This window comes from Cavia porcellus, unplaced genomic scaffold, assembly GCF_034190915.1.
Source record: "Cavia porcellus strain 051 isolate PalLab524CR breed Dunkin Hartley unplaced genomic scaffold, mCavPor4.1 scaffold_6, whole genome shotgun sequence".
NCBI lineage: Eukaryota > Metazoa > Chordata > Mammalia > Rodentia > Caviidae > Cavia > Cavia porcellus.
Genome location: NW_026947489.1, coordinates 69,345,142 through 69,365,312, shown reverse-complemented (window position 1 = coordinate 69,365,312; position 20,171 = coordinate 69,345,142). Strand labels below are relative to the sequence as shown.

The window sequence follows — 20,171 nt, the reverse complement described above, 5'->3', positions numbered from 1 at the left end:
ATTGTTTCCCACACTTATATCAATATTTTGTTCCTCCTCCTGCATGCTCCAACAGACTGTAACCGCCTTCCGGATGGAGACAAAGTCAAACCTGTGTGTCTCCCATTGCACTCAGATCATGTCTTGTCCTCTGACAGTGCTGGGATAAATAGGTGCTGGGACACTCTTATGCTTTACAGACTTCCTGGTCCTTGTAGGTTTCTGGATAGCAGCACTTCTCAAGCTCAAACATGCAAGAGTGGCTGAAAAGTGGGGGATACAATGCAAACCCTGGTTCAGTACGTCTGGAGGTGGCTGGCAAGGCGGCTCGCTAAGGATGCTGATGCTATTGGCTCAAGATCAGACTTTGAGTAGCAAGGCTTTAGAGTATCACTTCCCTATTATTCCATGTGCTACCTCTTGCCAATCTGACGTTTCAGGGGAGATCCAGCTCCTGGGTTTATGTCTCCCCAGATGCTCTCTTCTGTGTTGAACTCAGCCAGACTACTTAAGTCAACATTCTCATATGGACTTTGTACAAAATAAGTAAGTCACTAAATATGATTAATCTGAGTCCAGTTCAATTCAACACTTCATTGCAACTGACTGCATTCTTGGTTTGCTTCATGTGTTTACCCTTTTATATTATGATTATGTCTCCACTACCTGCCACAGATACGGGTATTAAAAACTGCGACAAATCTTTAAATTAAAAATATTACAATAAAAGATACGTTGGCACTCTGCTTCCTCAAAATACTCCCTCTCACTTCAAACATACTTATCTCATCATTCTTGCCATTTTCTGAAGCAGTTCTGGAAGTCCTCTTTCGCAAGTGCTTCTAATCAGACTACTGGGGCTACCTTGATGTCATGAATTCATTCGAAACATCTTTGATGGTCATTTTAACTTTGGGAAAGGATCCGAAGTCATGGTGCCAGATTCAGGGAATGTTAGACAAGGACGTATCATGTTTTCATGAATTTTCCTCGTATGGTAGCATTCAGTGTACATTTCATCAGACCTTATAAAGACACTCATAAAAGGGAAAGTCCAGAACTGCTTCAGAAAGTGGCAAGAACAAGGAGATAGGTGTATTTAAACCAAGGGATAGTATTTTGAGGGATAATAATTGCAATGTGTCTTTTTACTGCAACAAACATTTTTTTTTATTTCAATTATGTCTCATGTTTACGCCCCTTGAATGTTTGCTCTCCCGCCAACGCATCAAATGTGCAATAAAATTATTAAACACAAATGTTTCCATTGTATATTTTTACACATCCTCTACATGTTTGGGTTGAAACTATGTTCCCTCTTCATAGACTGTCCCTGTGAAGGAGAAAATGCTGTGGCCTGAAAGCTCTTATGATTCCATCCTCATTGAATGGGAGGCTGAGCTCTTTGCCCAGCACTGGCTATCAATTGTGAGCTTTCTAGCCCAGCACATCACATAAAGAGTTTGAAATGTGCCATATCAATCAATCAATGAGTCAATCAACCAACCAATCAATCTATCATCTCTATGTGCATGGTACAAATATTTGATTTCATATAATTCAAGATAGTGGAAATACAGCCTTGGTGAAACATTGACTCAAAGAAGAAAGTTTACAAAGGAATACAACATAGCTATATAGTTATATAGTTATTTAAAGGGAAATAAAACCTTTGATGATGAGGCCCCTGGTAGTCAAAGTATAAAGAGCAGTAGAGTCAGTTGCATGGTTAGCATTGCTATATCTTCTGAGTTAATAGCTCTTTTCTCGGTGCTTAGCTCTCCACGAATATTCATAGTGGGGATGTGGTATAGGATAGGATATAAGTATAGGATAGCAAAGGATATCCTTCACATTCATGTAAGATTTGTGGTACTATTTTGTAAGATACTTCCTTTAATGCAAATTGATAGCAAATTGTTTAAGGGCAGTTGAAATCAAATTCTCAACTCTAGGTGACAGGAGAAAAGAATATAATAGAACTTCTAAGATATCATGTACATCTTGACAAAATACTCCATATAATACAATAATTACAATTGATAAATTAAAAGAACCTATTTTCATCATAAAATGAGTTATATAATGTGAAATCCAATAAAATCAGCATAGGCAATGAAGTGTGGTTAAAGTATTTTTTTGCTTTTTTCTGATATAAAGTACAATGAAAACATGATCACATAAGATTGGCCTTGTCCAGTGACACAGTGGAGGTGTCAACATTGTGTCTAGAACCCATCATCACCCACTACACGACAATAGATCCATCATTACTGTCCCAAATTGTCATCTTCCAATATTACACCTTCCAGCCACATATGACTACTACTATCTAAACTCGACTAAAAGTCAATAAAATTAAAAATGTAATCCTACATTTGCAAGCTACAGGTGGCTGGTACTTACTAGACAGTACAGATATAGAGCTTCTTAGCAAACTTTTCACCACTGCAGACAGTGTTCTTGGAAGGAACTGATCTAAAAGGGTGCTCTAAGGCTAACTGTGGGTGTTAGAGGGCTGGCGAGGTGTTCAGTGGTAGCATGTTTGCCTACCCACGGATTCAAAAAAATTGGACAACTCATAGTTCTTTAGAGAGGGTTTTGGAGGACAGGTATTTTGCTCTACTGAGCAATTCAGATCTGTATATTTTAAGAACAAATAGTGCCATTCGAGACACTGAAGGGGCTGACTTTCCAAACTGACCCCTCATACTGACATGAAAGTTAGACAAAGGGATCATCTTGAGTCAGTACGAGAAAATGCCCTTGACAATAGACCTGAGCGTGCTCTAGCAAAGAGAGTGCATAAAGTGCCATCTCTATGTTCTCTACATTATTTCCCAAGATGTATTCTTTTCCTGAGGTTTGAATAGTAACTCTCTCAGCCAAGGGAATCCTCTAAAAACAACAGGAACACAGATGACAATTAAATGGAAACCTAATTCCTGTCTGTTACTGGCTTAGAGATCAAGAACATGCATTAAAAACATGCATTTGTGGTCGTTGCTCCAGGCAACCTCCTTCTTAACACACTCTTCTACAGACCAGGAATGAAGGGAAATTCCACAATGAACCTTAAGCCCTTTGAAGAAACTCTAGCAGTTAACTAGAGCCACATTAACAGCCCCTTGTTTCTGTCTTGATTTTGGTCTTAAATGTTCATAACCACAGTAAAAAGTCTTGAATATGAGCATTGTATTTGAGTAACTGGTCAACCTCTATTTCCCTTCATCTTCACAACTCAGTCTTCTGCTCTCAGCAAAGAGAGAATGCTGGAGGAAGAGAGACCTGCCGGGAGCTCTAGAGCCCTTCAATTAACTATAGAGCTCTTGCAGGCTGGTCACTGATTGCATGTGGAAATTCTGAGCACTTTATATCTTTGATCATTATTTTAAAATGAAAATATCAGGAATGAAGAGAAAAACTACTGTGACTAAACATTAAATGCGAATACAATTACAAATTTAAGTACATAAGAAAAGTCAGGCAGTTTTACACTTTTTGTGTGACAAATTGTGTGTGTGTGTGAGAGAGAGAGAGAGAGAGAGAGAGAATGATGGTGATGATGTATGTGTGTGTGTCAGTGTGTGTAGGTGAGGTTAACATTGATGAGCATTTTCACACCCTGGATTTTCCTAAATGGGGTTCACTTGCAGTAAAATAAATGTCAGCGGAACCATGACTGTATCCTGAGATATGGTGGTTTACTACGGTTGATGGGATGGATAGCTAATATTTAGTGCTTATTCTTAGAAGATGAAATAATTGAAATAAGGAAATGAAAACCTGGCCAAGGCCAACACATTTTTAAAAAGCTTTGGCTTCATATTTATCACAAAAACAAAAATCTGTTCCACTGACAGAAAATTCATTTCACTCACAAAACCCATATTTCCCCTCCCTGCTTTCCATTCAGACAAGCCCCACAAGATAAATGTGTTCTCCAGTTCACCAGCAGTAAGGAAGATAAAGGCTCAGCAACTCCACATGTACATTCTCCTAATTATTATAACTGGCACTTTTTTCTTATTTGGCAAACCATCTATTCAGATTAAACTACAGCCCAGGACTCTTTTATTTGAAGATTGCCAGTGCAGGGTGGGAAGGTAGCTTAATTGTGTGATTTCCACAGCTTTAATAGCCTGAAGAGAAGCATTGAAAGAGATCCCAGTATTTGTGTGCAAGTGATTTTTGTCAGGAAGGATCTAAAAATACCCAAAGCAGTCTTTCTCCCTGCCCTCTCCCTTGAAGTCAGCTGGAAACCTGTTCTATTTAAACAACCAGAATGGTGTGTCAGAAGTTGCCTGTTATTACCTTCATGTCCCGACATCCCTAAGATCTAAATAAACAAATGAGTCCAGCCAATGTGTCAGGAGGCTCCAGCTTTGCCTGGCATTAGGAATATATTTACCCATTTAATAACTGTTATTTATCCAGACATTTAATTGCACCATGGTAAACACACAGGGAAATCCTTGGGGGAAGGTAGCTCAGTAGCTTACATGACAAATATTTAAAAATGTTGCTCCTGTAACCCAGCCTGTCTCAGAGGGAGTCTGAGGGAGAAACGCTTTATGGGTGGTAGGAACTCACCAAGAAGCCTCCGCCCACTTGGCATATGCAATATGTTGATAAGTGAATGACTGAGTGAATTGGGGGAAAGAATCAGAGGGGAAAGAAAGCTCTGAGGTTAGAGTATGCAAAATAAATACATAGAGATCAAGATCAGGTCTGCATAGGAAGAATATTTCACCCATCACCAGAACTTGGCGGTGCTGGGCGATGAGTGGAAGCCAGTTTTAAAAGTCTGCCTATCAGTTCATGATCATGTTAATGCTGCACCTTTAAATTATTTGTATCATATGAGTGCCACAAGAAGGGGTGCTCTGGGCATCATGGAAACACACTTCAATCTCTGAACCCATTTTCAGCTTTGATTCTTGTCTTTTCATCTGGCACCAGGAATCAAACTCAGGACCTTGCACTTGCCCGGCAACCTGCTATTCCCAGCAAAGCTTTCCTGATGCCATTCCTGATACCAGTCCATCTCAAAATCCCTCATTGTCTTCTCACAGGGAAACCTTTCCTTGGGAGCCCAGAAACTTGACCAGGTCTTAGAATCTACTAATGTCAGTGTCACTGACAGATGCACTAAATGACTTGCCATCATCTTCCAGCTCTTTTCTGGTGAGTAGAGAACCTGGCAGTCAACAGCCCGTGGAAACCACTGCTATCATAAAATCATGGAATCATGGAATGGTACATATCTTTTGCAGCCAAATAGGTTAGAGTATGTTGTTTCTGACATTTTCTCTTCAGAAATTCATGATGGGCATCAGCACATAACAATTCTCACACGGTGTCTGGTGAAGAAAGCTGCCAGTTCTTCCCACATTTATTTGACCACCAAATCCATTTTTGTAATGTTACAACTACAACTCCCTTGGAGCTAGTACTGTGCAGAACACACTCTGAAAAAATGTCAGTCTCATACAAAGTTCCTGCTCTGTTGTGAGCACTCTCACACAAACTTACACACGTAGCAGTCAAGATAACTAACATACAAGCACTATTGTCCATTCAGTTCCTCCACATGGAAGCCACGGAGTTCCTGCAAGCACTTACCTCCCCACCCACTCATTCCCACAGGGGCATCCTGCAGGGAATCTCAGGCCCCAACAAAATACAGGTAAGCACTCACAGTCACAGACACAGAGTTCATCATGGAAACTAGGGGTCAACAAACTATTTCAGCTAAGGGCCAGATGGTAACTATTTCAGGCCCTGCGGGTCAGACAGTCTCTGTCACAACTACTCAACTCTGTCATTACAGGGTGCAGACAGACATAGACAGCACTGAAACAAATGAATGTGGCCCTGTTCCAACAAGACGTTATTTATGAATACTGAAATTTGAATTTCATATAACCCTCACAAACCACCAAATACTTCTCTTTTATTTTCATCCATTTAAAAATGTAAAAGGAATTCTTAGCTGACAAGCCATACAAAAGTAGGCAGGAGGGTGATCTAGCCCCAGGCTGTAGTATGCCAACTCATGCTTTATACCATCAATAGATTCCTGAAAATGCAAGGAGTTTTGTCCACAGAATCCTATTGTTAAGGAGTCTACTCTTTAAAGGATAGCAGGATTCTTTTTTCTTTAGCAATGCAAATCTCTCAGTTCCCAAAAGTGGTGTCAAGCACAGGCCTTCTGAATATTTATTGCTCTATTTTGCCATTTTTAGGACACTTCTGCACTGAAGGCAGGGCTTTCTGGTTTCCACGGGTCCCTGGAGCGTCTCACGCCAAAGGAGCCCTCTCTTTGGCCAACACTAGCCTCCCTCGCTGCTGTCTGGCTGTCAGGAATTTGGCACCTGAGCGATTCCAGCTGGGAGATTTCTGCCCACAGTTCTGTGCACGCGGTTGTATGTTTTAACAACGGTGACAGCATCTGCAGAACACCGAGATGCCAGTCTCACGTTTGCATCCTGTCACTGCTGTGATAAATATTACATCCCTAATCTGCAAACCAACCTGATTTACTGACAAGGCAGCCTCCTCTACCTGGAAGACAGAGCTGGCTGCCCTGTCTACACATCTGCTTTGCCATCAGCTTGGAGGCAGAAGGGAGTGACAGCCAGCCAAGTCCGTCACAGACAGCATCTATCCCTCTACTCCAGGGAAATGTGGAAATATTCCATCAGGCAGTCATTTTCCCTGCAGGAATCCAGGCACCCAGCATGAGGGATGCTTTGCACTGAGGTGACCAAGGCAGCAGTTGTTTGCCTGTAGAGCACATACCGGTTTGACACACTCTCTATGGAAGCTACTGGGTCACAAGCATGTGGTAGGATTTGGAGGTGGACTCTGGGTAGCTGCAGCTAGGGGTTTAGATTCATTAAGTGATTCACTTATAATGTAGGCATTCAACAAATATTTGTTGGATCTGTTTTGTGGCAGGCCCCATATTAAGTGCTGTTGGTGCACTGGTGGGTGAACATGACAATTGCCATTTGCCTGCAGCTCAGCAGACAGATAAGGATGTAATCAATCAATTAAAATGCATCCTTGGGCAAACTGCAGCAAGACCAGAAGGACTGGTTCCTTCCTCTCCCTTCCCTTCCCTTCCCTTCCCTTCCCTTCCCTTCCCTTCCCTTTCCTTCCCTTCCCTTCCCTTCCCTCCCCCCCCTCTACTCTCCTCCCCTCCCCTTCCTTCCCCTCCCTTCCCATCCCTTCCTCTTTCCTCTCCTCTCTTTTGCCTCCCTTCTTCCTCTTCTTCCTTCTTTCTGTCTCTCATTCTTTCTCTCTCTCTCTCTCTTGTTTCTTTCATTTCCTATTTTTCCCTCCTTCTCTCATTTTCTCTTTTTTTCCCCTATACTACCAAGGCATTCATCTGATTCCCCCTTCCACTTCCATTCATGGACCCTGCCACTATTTCTCACACACATTTGTTCATTGAATCAATTATATACTTTCTTCACTCAAACTCCATCCATAGGTGGATAGTGTTCATACCTAGAACAAGATCCTGAACCCTCCAGGGGCCCATGGGACCAGCAGTCCTTCCACTTCTTCTTCCCTCTCTGTTATTCTTGTTGTAATATTCTTTCCAGATGCTTCAGGCATGGTGTTTCTTCTTCCCTCGTAGGAACAAGAGGTTTGGATTCAGACGACTATATCCAAATGCTGACTCTCTACTTATTAGTTAAGTGTTGAGGGGAAAGTTACCTGTCAGTGTCACAGTTTTCTGAATGGTAAAATGAGATATGTATCAGTGTTTGCCTCATAGGGTTGTCAGGAAGATTAAATGAGGTAATACATAAAGCTTGGAAAGTACCTAGAACACAGGAAATATTCAATACTGTCCATCAGTGCTACTGTTACCAGCATTGATCATTCTTCATGCCACCTCCTAACGGGAGACTTCCTTGATAGAATCCAAATCAGTCCTCTTCTTCTACAGTCCCAGAATATCTTATGTTTTTGTCTTCAATCAGTCACACAAGTGGTCATTGTATCATCATAAACCTAGCTCTTAGCTCAAAATATCTCTTTTCATTACGCTCTAAACCTCAAGAGGGCTGGGTTCATACCTGCTTTGCTTCTTTCTGTTTCTTTGTGTGGTACATGATTAGCATTACATTACTGGAGTGGATGGATGGATGAACATGGTTGAGTTTATGGATGGATAGATGGATGGATGGGTGGAAAAGGTCGGTCAGGAAATGTTTCCATAAGAAGTGACCTTGTGTTGGCTTTTGGAAATCTGAAAACAGCTGGAGACAGCCCAGATATAGAAGATGCTCAGGGAGCCCTGATATGAATGTTACTGTGACAGAAGATGGGCACTGATTTTAAGATGAGTGAGATGCTCATCTCTTTCTTGCCATCTGTTCTAAACCAGATTGCATACTTTAGAATGGTTTTAGGTTCATAGCAAAGTTGAACAGGAAGTACTGAGGATCCTTATACATCCTTTGCCTCCAGACAAGCACAGTCTTCCCCATCATCCTCACTGGGGTGACACATTTGTGTTGCCACTGACCATGCACTGGCATATCATCACTCAAAGTTCACTGTTACATTTTGTGTCACTCTTGGTGTATGTTCTGTGAGGCTGGACAAATACACGACGCAGGCATCTACCATGGCGGGTGGATGTTACATGGATTTCACTTGGGTATGGGAAGTATCCAACTTTTTGAGACTGTACAAAGAAGTTTCACTGTCTAACAATTCAGTATTCTGCATATTCATCACTCTGCCCCTTACAAATACTGATATTTTTACTTTATCTATACTGTTGCTCTTTCCAGAATATCATAGTTGTAAGCACATAACACGGAGCTATTTCCTAATGACTTCTTTCCCTAGCAATATACATTTAATGCTCCTGCATTTTTCTTCATAGCCTGGTAGTTCATTTTTCAAGTGCTGAATATTCTGTTGTCTAAATGGATCACAGCTCATCTATTCATCTACTGAAGGATATATTGGCTACTTCTAAATTTTGACCATTAAGGATAAAGCTTCTGTAAACATCCATGGGAATTTGTGTGGGTGTAGGTTTTCAACTTCTTTTTCTGGAATCAAGGGGCATGATTGCTTGTTCATATGCCAAATTATCTTCCAAAGTGGCGACACTATTTTATATTTCCATCAACAGTGATCGAGAGTTCACGTAGCTCCGTATCCTAGCCAGCATTTGACATCAGTGTTCCAGATTTTGGCCACTCAATTTGGCATGTAATGGTATCTATCTCATTGCTGCACTTTTAATTTCTCCAATAAAACAAATTAAAGAATCTTTCATATGCTTAATTTGATCTATATACATGTGTAAATATCATATAGTCTCCTTAGTATAAGAAAAGGTAAGAGTACATAAGATATAGAAATTTTACAAGATATAATTTTAATCTATATACATTCTATATACAATTTTAAAAGATACAGTTTTAATCTATATACTTTCTTTCATGAGGTATCCGATAAGTTCTTTGGTCTCCTTTTTAAAAATAGGATTGGTTGTTTTTTATTATTGTTTTTGGAGTTGTTGAATATATTGGATCACAGTCCTTTCTTAGGTGTCTTTTGCAAACATTGTCTCCCATTTTGTGAGTTCTCTTTTTAATTCTATTGGTGATCTTTTCTACATAGCAAAAATGTTTAGTTTTAATGAAGTATAATTTATTAATAATTCTTCCATGGATTATGCCTTTGTTGTTGCATATAAAAAGTCATTAAAATGCTACACTACATTCTATATTATCTTGGAGGGTTATACATCTAGATCTGTGATCTATTCCATGTTACATGGCTTTAAATTTGTGAACAGTATAACATCTGTGGTTAGTATTTTTGTGTGAGTTTCCAGTTGTTCCAGCATCATTTGTTGAATACTCTATTCCATCATATTGTTATTGCTTCCTTTTTAAAATTTTATTTTAAAGAGGGTAAAACTAAACATAACGAAACAGAACAAAGCAGATCAGAAGAAAACAATGTAAGAGACACAGATTTCAAAGCAAGACAGCAAGAGATCATCACTGGCTACCATAATGTCTCTTGTTTTCTTCTAAATAGTTGTCCATATCTTCATACACAATGAATTCATACAAGACAAAATAGTATTAGACTGATCAGATCAGGATGATGAAAGCATTTTAGGCTTCAAAACAGGGCAATAGAGAAGTCAACAATGGTTTCCATAATGTCTCTCATTCTCTTCAAAATAGCTGTCCTTATCTTTACATATGTTGAAATTAAACAATACAAAACAGACTAAAGTCACTCTGAACAAAGAATAATCGTATTGCTGGATTTCCCAACATGACGCTATGGAATCAGCACTGGGTACCTTAGTGTCTCTTTTTCTTCAAAGTAGGTGTTCATTTCATCATGCATTATGTAATAATTTCTCATAAACTGTTTAAGAAAGGTTCTACACATGTATGAGTCTCTACATATATACCTATCCTTTCTGTATTAAAGGGAGAAACAAAACAAATTCATAGAAAAACATGAAACGAAAAAGACAAATAGCAATAACAAAGAACCCAGAACACTGACAATATAGGCCTTCAAAACAAGGTGGTATGAGCATAACTAGGGTTGTTATTTTACATATTATCTTCAAGAGTTCCTAAGATCACCATACAATAATATGCACAATTGTTCCAATCGTATGAATGTTAAATGTTTTGTCCCAATAACTTAGTTTGTAGTACAATCATCTAAGTTATCCTAAGTGTGTTTATATAATTTTAGATATTTTTTCTTTTCCATTTCTTTTTCTTTTTCCTCATTTCCCTGAGATATTATTTTTCCTTATTTTTCTTTAAGCAGATTCTTATCCTTTTACTGTATTTATTGAGTTTTTAAAAATATCTTATGTACTCTTACCATTTCTTACACTAGGGAGACTATATGGTATTTACATATGTGAGTTTGATTTATTTCACTTACAAGTAGGGTCTCAAGTTGCATCCATTTGTTTATAAATATCTCAACATGATCATTCTTTATAGCTGAGTAGTACTCCATTGTATGAAAATACCACATCATTTTTATCCATTCCTCAGTTGATGGGCAATTAAGTTGTTTCCAAGATTTGGCTATTACAAATTGGGCTGCTATAAACATGGGTGCACATATGTCACAGTGGTATGATGTTTCTTTGTCAAGATTAGTCGACTATCTATGTTGGCCTATTCTATTCTGGGGCCCCCTGTTCTGTTCTTTTGATATATATGTCCACACTACACTGTCTTTGTAATTATAATTTCGTAGAAGTCTTAAAGGTGGATAATGTTAGTTCCTCATCTTTGTCCTTCTCTCTCAGTATTGCACTGGCTAGCCTGAATCTTTTCCTTCTGCGTGTAAAGTTTTGAACCAGTTTATCAATATCTACAGAATACTTCAGTGGGATTTTGATTGCTGGGTTTGCACTGAATTTGTAGATCACTTTGAGAAATTTGCTATTTTCAAATTTCTGTGTGTATATCATTAACCTTTCTGAACTTATGTATCCTCATCTATAAAATATGGATAGTCCTTGGTATTGGTATCTCCCTTGCAGTGTGTGTGCATGTGTGTGTGTGTGTGTGTGAGACAGAGAGAGAGAGAGAAAGAGAGAAAGAGAGAGAGAGAGAGAGAGAGAGAGAGAGAGAGAGAGAGAGAGAGAGAGAGATACATTAAAATAGAGCGGCAGTCTCACAGCGTGCTCTCTGGGTAGATGATTGGGACTCAGTAATATGATTACCTTTCTCTGATCTCTACTCTCTCTTTTTTTCCTAAACTTTGAGTTACTTATCTTGCAATTTAGGGTCACTCAGGTTCTGAATTGACTTTTACTGAAATTCTGAAAATTGCTCATTCATTTATTCACTCATTTTTTTCTGACACATTCTCATCTGACACCTCAGCCATCATTCTCCATCCTGTCCAGTGAGGGTAAAAAGTACTCTTCACCCCAGGATCAGTGCAGCCAAAATCCTCAGCCAAGTCCTCAGCCAAAGTCCTCAGTTTCTTTCCCCCCAATCAGACTTGAAACCAAAACTCTCAGAATGACCTCTGGGTCTGAGGCACACCCTGAGTAGCACTTTCTTCCCAGTGTTGCCTTTGCCTGACTCACCGATGTGACTCTTAACCCTCAGTCCTAGATACCTGCGCAGGTCACAAGGCTTTGACCTCCTCACCTGGTATCCCAGCCCTCTTCTGTAGAATGCATGTTAAGTGCTGGCTACACTGGGAAGCAAAGGGCACAGGGGATGTTTGTTGCTTCAGGATATGCCTGGACTAGGGATCCCTTTACAGTGTGGCTTCTCAAGTGTCCCGTGCATGCAACTCTGAGAGTCATTGCCTAAAACTTACCCTAAGGTAAAAGGATTGAGTGTGCCTTTCCTAAAACCAGCCTCTGATAAGGGGAAGAAAGGGTAAGAAAGCATGCAAAGGAAAAGGGAATGAGCATGAGTCTTTTTCTTCTTTCCTCTCTTGCACGTAAGTGGGAGGCATCTATATCCTAAATGCATACTGAACTCGGGAGCTGACATGAATATTGTACACCCAATACTGAGGACTGAATCTCTCAGTACAGCAGCAAGCCCAGCCCAAAAGCTCGATGGTGTGTTTACCCTGAGGAAACAAATGTCCCATGTGCCACAGCACAACCAGAAGTTTGCCTTAGAACTTCATTAGTGCATGAATGCTAAAGACGCACGACTTGTGTTTGACTTCCCCATTCTGTCCTTGAGTAGACACCACTAATGGATGACGTCGTGCTTCTGCTGAATCTGAACTCATCTTGGAATTCCTTTTAATAAATCTAGCCTGCTCTCACTTCCAATTAGGAACTAGGGCCCCTTCTGTTGATCTCATACCCCCAGGGTGGGGGCCTGAGTAGGAAGGGACTTTAGATTCACCTTCATCAAGCATTGACTTTAATATTCTGCTTTTAATTCTCACAGTGAGTTAAATCTATTCATTAAAAAGATCATTTGTACAGTGTGAGTGGTGAAATATTTTTAAAGCTCATTCATGGTTCATTAGGAGGTAGTTCATTGGGGCAGAGTACTCGGCAGTGAGCCAGACAGTCTTAGGTTATTTCTGACATTTCAGGGAATTTGGAGGAGGTATATTGACATTTCAGGGAATTTGGAGGAATATTGTGGGGGAAGACTTTCAGTCAATCCCAGTGGTCCCACAGTTTGCGGATCATTAGAATCACTTGGGGGAAATTTTAGCAGCTGTGTGTGTGATGCCAAAGAAATATCAATTGCATTAGACTGTGTGGGCATGAATGCCAGGAATTATCAGGAATTCTTCAAGTGCCCAGATGATTCTAATATGTAGCAAAGTTTGGGGACCACTTTGGGAACACTGATCAGGACATGGTACTGTTTTATAGCTGCCATCCTCCTTGTCCTCAAAAGTGTCTTCAAGACTCATCTGATTCTCACTGTAGCTCTGTGAGGTCATTTGAGTGGGTCTTACTCCTCCACAGAACAGATGGGAAACTTAACCACAGAGAGGCGAAGTGGTCTAAGTTCAAATGATGTGAACTGGTTGTGCTGAATTTTGTAACCTTCTCTTTCATGGAAGGAGATAATGCCACACTGGTGTATAGAAAAGAAAAAAGAAGGGTGTTTAATGTAAAAAATTATAAAGGATGAATTGAATTAATAACATGTGGCTGCCTTAAAAAGTCCCTTCGTGGAAGAATAATGCTCCTAATTACACACATACAAACATATACACACATGCATACCAACATAGCAACTAGGGGTTACAAACACGATAAACAAAAACCAATGACTGTCCTATCCCATTCTCAGGACATTCCAAGAAGTTCCTTTTCAGAAGGGATTCCATGAAGGGAAGTATAGGCAATGCATAAACACTGAGGAAAGGGAATAGATTCACAGAACACCATTTTCTCAGGCTGAGTCACAAGGTTCAGTAGTGCATGTAATGAGATTATTCCAACTTGGAGGCCAATTGGAGAAGCAATTACAGGCCATTAAAACCCCATTGTCCAGCACCTAGGCCCTGCCTGCCTCAGCTCTCTTCCTGTATCCATCACCCTAGGCCCTCTTCAGTTTGCACGCAGAGCCAGTGAAGAGAAGCAGATAGCCTTGGTTCCCACAGACAGAAAAGGAAAGAAAGTCAGATAGGAGGAGTTCATTCCTTGCACAGTGACCGAACAAATAACTCCTCCCAGAGAACAAAGGGTTCACTCTTCTATCCCTTAGTGTGCCAGCCACTGTGGGAAATGTTTGGCAAGCACTGGCTCATTTAACCCCTATTACCTAAATCCATATTAGTCCCTAACCCGTGAGTGAGAGAGACTTGATACTTGTGTTGTTTTTTCCCCTGGTGCACATCACAGACGTGACTAAGAGATCACAGCCTACATTCCTGCTGAATCTGCACTGGGTCTCAGACTCCTCCGCAACACGGAGGATTGGCTGTCACATCTGTTTGGGAATTTGAGGCCTGGCCTGCTGAATTCATATTCTCAAAGGACTTCCATTTTCAATCTGCTTTTGTTTTTTTTTTTTGGTTCTAGAGATTGAACCCAGGGCCTCATGATGCTGGGCTATACTCTCAGCCAGGGATTTCCATTTTGCTAATGGAGAAGCTAAGACTAAAGGAGGAGAACCAACTTGCCCAGGTTACTCTTCAAGGAAGTGTTGTAGCACTCAAACCTGAATTTCAACTCTGTAGTTCATTCCAGTGCTGGTGTTTCCCAAGGCCACACTGCTCTGACCTCCCTGTGCTGCACACGAGAACCTCCACAAGCTTACACCCAGTTCAAGGTTCCTTGCTACTGTTGTGAAGCAGCCAGTATTACCTTCCCTGACTCCTGAGTTAGGTTTTAATTTTTCCCTGTTCCTGCTGTATTCTGAACACATTTCCATTACACAAAAGTCTTAATTACAAGGTTAAGTTTCTGACCCATGCTATGAGATTATATTGTGAAACACTGAAATTTGTTTTTGCTCCAAATAGTGTTATTCTTTCCTGCTGAAGGGCCAGAAGGTGAGGGAGCTGGCATTACATGCTCTTGAGGTGTAGATATTATATCAGTAATGCCATACAATTGAGCCCGAGGGACCAGAGGATGAGGGATCTTGCTTCACCAGCTCTTGAAATATGGACACTAAGTCAGTAATGCCATCCATTTACACCTACTGCCAGCTTTTACATTCCATCAGACTACTGAATCCAACAAGGCAAGAACTTTGAAAGAGGACTCTTAGAGATTCAAGGACATATGTCCAGGCCTAAATACACCAAGAAGTTCTATCATGACAACTATTAACTAAATCCATATTAGTCCCTAACCCATGAGTGAGAGAGACTTGATACTTGTGTTGTTTTTTCCCCTGGTGCAAATCACAGACGTGACTAAGAGATCACAGCCTACATTCCTGCTGGAGAGGAGAGATTCAGGCGATGAGAGTGGAGAGGAGAGATTCAGTGGAGAGGAGAGATTCAGGCGATGAGAGTGGAGAGGAGAGATTCAGTGGAGAGGAGAGATTCAGGCGAAAAAGCAAGAGAAGGAGATGTTGGTGAGTATTCCGTGGAGGCCAGAGGACACATGCATTTGCTTCAGGGTGGAGGTTACCTGGGAAAGTGAGCAAGATGCCTTGATTCCTCCGCATTGCTTCAGCTCAGGGCAGCAGCTGCCAAGCAGTAATGATGGAGTCTGGTAGCAAATACCTGAACCAATCCCCTTGAGATTTCTGGGGCCCCAGACAGGCTTGGAAGGCATCAGAAACTCAATGTGCTACCAAAAGAGCGGCAGGAATGACTGAGAAATAGCTCCTAACACTTGAGGTTGCATTATGAGTGGTCTAGTTGGATCTGATTTACCCACATGACCCTCTCTCCACAGGAGATTCTCTCTCCACAGGAGCCTCAGGGTCCAGTATGGACACTCCCAAAGCCACTGTGCTCCTTCTTTAGCCAGAGTCTCTGGTCAGGGACAGGTCTTGGCCGGACTGGCAGGACTTCCTAGCACATATGTCACTCTCCAGGGCTCTGCCTCCAGGATTTAGAAGCTGAAGGTTTCTTGTGCTCCCTATAGATTATTTTGTTTGGGATGAACTGCCAGTGTTCTGGTGCCAGAACCAATAACATCACTGGTGGTCAAATTCTGTGGTTCCATCAGTTGGGGGAAGAGGGGATAGAAAACATCATCCATGATGTTTCTAACATGGAAGCCTTCATAAAACACTGATTGAATTATTATTGAAAGAACTATTGAAAGAAGATCAGATTAGTAGAAAAGTAGGGGAGGGGAAGAGCAAACCCAATAGCCAGACAATGAAGAGCCCAGAATGGAAGGAACTTAGGTATCCTCAAAGAAGAGATCAGCCTGAGGTCTCACATGCAAACTTGGGCTTGGACAAAGACAAGGTAAGATCCATTTTACAGAAAATGGTTCTTAACTCTATTCTTTGAGAAAAAAATAGCAGTATTAGTGCCAGCAACAATAACAACATAACCCTAGAGTATTGGTACAAAGTTCATGCTTGGAAAAGGGGGGAATCTTTTCCACTAGTGAATAAAAGAAGGCTTGATGCTTGGCATGGGCATACTTGACATGGCATTTCCAAGACATGTCATCACTCAGAGTAGCTGCTGCATTCCATCATGACATGTCCTGTGAACCTGCTGGTTTCCTGAGGGTGGATGATTGACAGATCACAGTAGAAAGAGGAGGATGAAAGACTTTGTGGGGGATGTTTCCTTATCTTTACTCCCACTCCTAAATGTAGCCTCACCTTTGACTTGCATAGATACAGGTGGGTTCCCAGAACTGACGCAAGGGAGATTGTGGCTGGCAAGCACGGGCACTTGAGTGGAAAAAGTTTTTAGACTCTCCTCTCCTCAGCTTAGAGATAGGAGAGCACTAGAATGAGAGTTTTACCGTGTTCTGGCTCTATTCTCTCCTTCTGGAAGATTCTACCTTTGAAGACCTTGAGAAAATTCAAATGGGAATATGAACCTACAATTCCCTGACCACATCACACAACAAACCACTTCCGGGGAAGCAAAGAAGAAACAAATATGCAAGTTACATCCTAGAATAGCTATAGGGACTTAAAGTGTATATGAATAGAAGCCTGAAACTTCAAAATTTGGGTTTGAGATCTCAGGGCATTTAAGCAAATGTAAGCCAGCAATGCAGCACTGCACAAGCAGCATCTAATTTATTGATTGGATTTCCATAAATGCTAGCTAATAATGTTCCCCTAAAATAATGTATTCATGAACAACAAGGGAAGCTTTTCTTGTAGGAAAAAATGTCAGAGTTACATAGTATATTGTGTGTGCAAATGAAAGTGCCTTCATGGAAGGTTCTGCAACTTTCTAGCTAAGCCAAGATGTATGGGGACCCATGGGCTTCATTAGGCTGTCCACTGGGATTCTGTAGTGGGGCTGGTGTTTGAGTGAATTATCATGATCTTCATGAGTGAATGACTCATGATCTTCTAGAAATCTGTGGGCTTTGATGATGACATATGGGGATTCATGCACAGCACATGCATATAAGCATTGCAGAATCTATGAATGTGTGTTAGCACACAGATACTTCACAAAGGTCAGTAAACATGGAAAAGAAGAGCATATGTGTCTGTGAGCCTCTACAGCGAGCCTTCTTGGTATGAGTCAGACAGAGTCATTGTGGGCGCCACACACAGGCACTGAGTGTGATAATACATGTGTGGTGGGGGTGAGTGTGTTTCTAAAGGAAGGAACTAGCAGAGTTGAGAGTTGAGGATGATGTCCATCTTAAAGCATTGACCATCGCAGGCTGTGGTCTCTGGCCTGTAGCTTTCCCAGCTTTCCATAGGGGCTCTGCTAGCTCATGTGAGATCTCCACCTGCTCATTTTTGGCTCTTCCTAGGTGACTGGCCAAGGCCAGGCCCTCATGGAGTTCACTCATGGTTAGTGGATGTGCTCTGGTTGTTCCTGTCTGGCTGCTGCTGGACATTGTGTTGTCTCCTGACTCTGAGTCATCCCATCTTGCTCATGAAGGTCCTGGGCCATGAATCCTTAGCTCAAACCTATTCTCTCCACACGCAGCTCTTCTTCCTGGGTCTCTTTTGGATCTGGCTTCTGAAAATGTCTTGCCTGCACTTGGATAGGAATTCTTCTTCTAAACAGACACTTCTTGGATAATTTTGACCATTGCTGACCGGAGATCTTCTGCCTTTGTTCTGCTCACCTGATGATGCCAATGTCATGTTCATTTGTATCCATGTAGTGAGTGAGTAGGTTTCAGATCATTTCTACTTCATTGTTCTCTAGCCCTATAAAAAGTAGTTTACTAGAGGTGGAATTGTTCTTGGCCTTCTACTCCAATCCTCTATGTTACATGTTATAGAGAACTGATGTCCAGAAGAGGAAAGTGATACTGGTCTATTAAATTACTTATTCCACAAAAATTGTATTGAGTGCTTATTATGTGCTAGATCCAGAACTAGGATGGAAATACTTATGGGACATTATAGTCCAGTGTGATGGGAATTATTGCCTAGGGAGCCATTATTACACAGGATGCTATTACCCAGGACTGTGGGAAACACAGGAAGGCTACAACACAGATGGAGAAGATGAGGGAGGATTTCCAGAGCAGGTGATAGGGGAGTTGTATCCTGAGTAGGAGTTCACCATGGGAAGCAGCTGAGGAAGTTTGGGCAGATGGAGAAGCTTCTAATCTAATGCATTGCTATGGGCTTCCTTCCAGGACTGCTGCTACTCCTTCAGAATGTTCCAGCAAAGTAGAAGTAAAGAGAAGTAGAGGGAAAAAGGAGACAAATAATAAAAGAATGAATGCATGAATGAGTGAGTGAATTAAATTCGTATTTTTTGTGTCTCCCATGAGCTGGTATAATATGTAATGTAAGTTAGCTCAGTGAATCCTGACATTATTCTGATCATTCTCATTTGACATGCAACTGAAGATTGGGAGACTGAATAACTTTATGTATGTAGGTGGAGAAGGAAAGCTGAACTCAAACCCAAATCTGCCCAGCTCTGCAACTGGCTTTTCTATCTACACTGTTGCTTGTTGTCAGATCACTTTGGAAGACATTGTGTAAGGAGAGTTTAAAGGCAGTGCTTCATTGACTCTCCCTTCTCAGTACTCTAAGGGAGCAAAGTCTATCCCCTACCTACAAGCCAGTGAAAGGCAAACCATCTCCCTCCAAGTCATCCTAGCAGCAGAGACAAATTCCTCCCATCTGCCTATGTGCACGTCAGTAAATCAAAGATAATCTCTGCCAGTGAGCATATTAATGGGCCCTTTACTAGTCTTTGAATCTGCTGAATCTTCATCTTCACTTGAAGCCAAATGAAGTTTGATTTTTAATTCACCTCTCAGAGTCATAAAGCAAAGCGATTGCAGCCAGTGCTCAAACCCTGCCTCAGTGCCAGCTCCGCTGTCTGCTGCCCACAAGCTGGCTTAGTTGAATGGATGCTGATGAGAACGCACATACTGTTTCACTTCCAGAGCAGCAGTGCTCCAGCTTGGATCACCCTTGGAGCATCTGCAAGAGTTTTAAGAACACCGACGCCCAGCTCCTTCCCAGAGAGTCCGATGCCACTGGGCTCTGGACTTCAGATTCTTCGAAGTTCTCCAGGTGGTATGGGCAGCTGGCATGGAGAACCACTAACCCAGGGTCCTTCCTTCCTGTTGGCCCTTGCTTTGTGCTCTGAGACTTGATTTAGCTGCTGGCTCACCCTGTTGTGTGTTTCTGTTTAGATAAAACCTCTCTTTTCACTGGGGATTTTTTTTTTTTTTTTTTTTTTTTTTTTTTTTTTTTTGCTGTGGGCTTTCTAGGACTGAATCCTGCCTTGATTTTCTGTGGTCTTCCTCTCTACTGTCAGTGAACTGATTTCTGAGTCACAGACCTTAGGGGTGCAAGTTTCTGCTTAGTGTTACATTCCTTCCTTTTAGGACATATCAAGAAAGACAAACTGTGCCTCTTTGGCAATAGAAAATCCTTAGTTCAAGGTTGGCCTGGTCAATCATATCTACACAATCTCCCTAACAGTCTTCTCAGCCCTCAAATGATTGTAACAACTATTTATTTTTGTTCAATAAACTTACCTAAAACTTAGTGGCTTAATATGACAGTATTCATTTAATTGAATGTTTATATTATTTTATC

At 41.2% G+C, this 20,171-nt stretch overlaps 1 protein-coding gene across 1 annotated transcript in view; it reads right to left on the bottom strand.

Moving 5' to 3' along the window:
* Positions 1-20,171, bottom strand: part of Asic2 (acid sensing ion channel subunit 2) — a 1,050,952-nt gene that overhangs the window by 724,895 nt on the left and 305,886 nt on the right. The gene's annotated exons all lie outside the window — the stretch shown is intronic.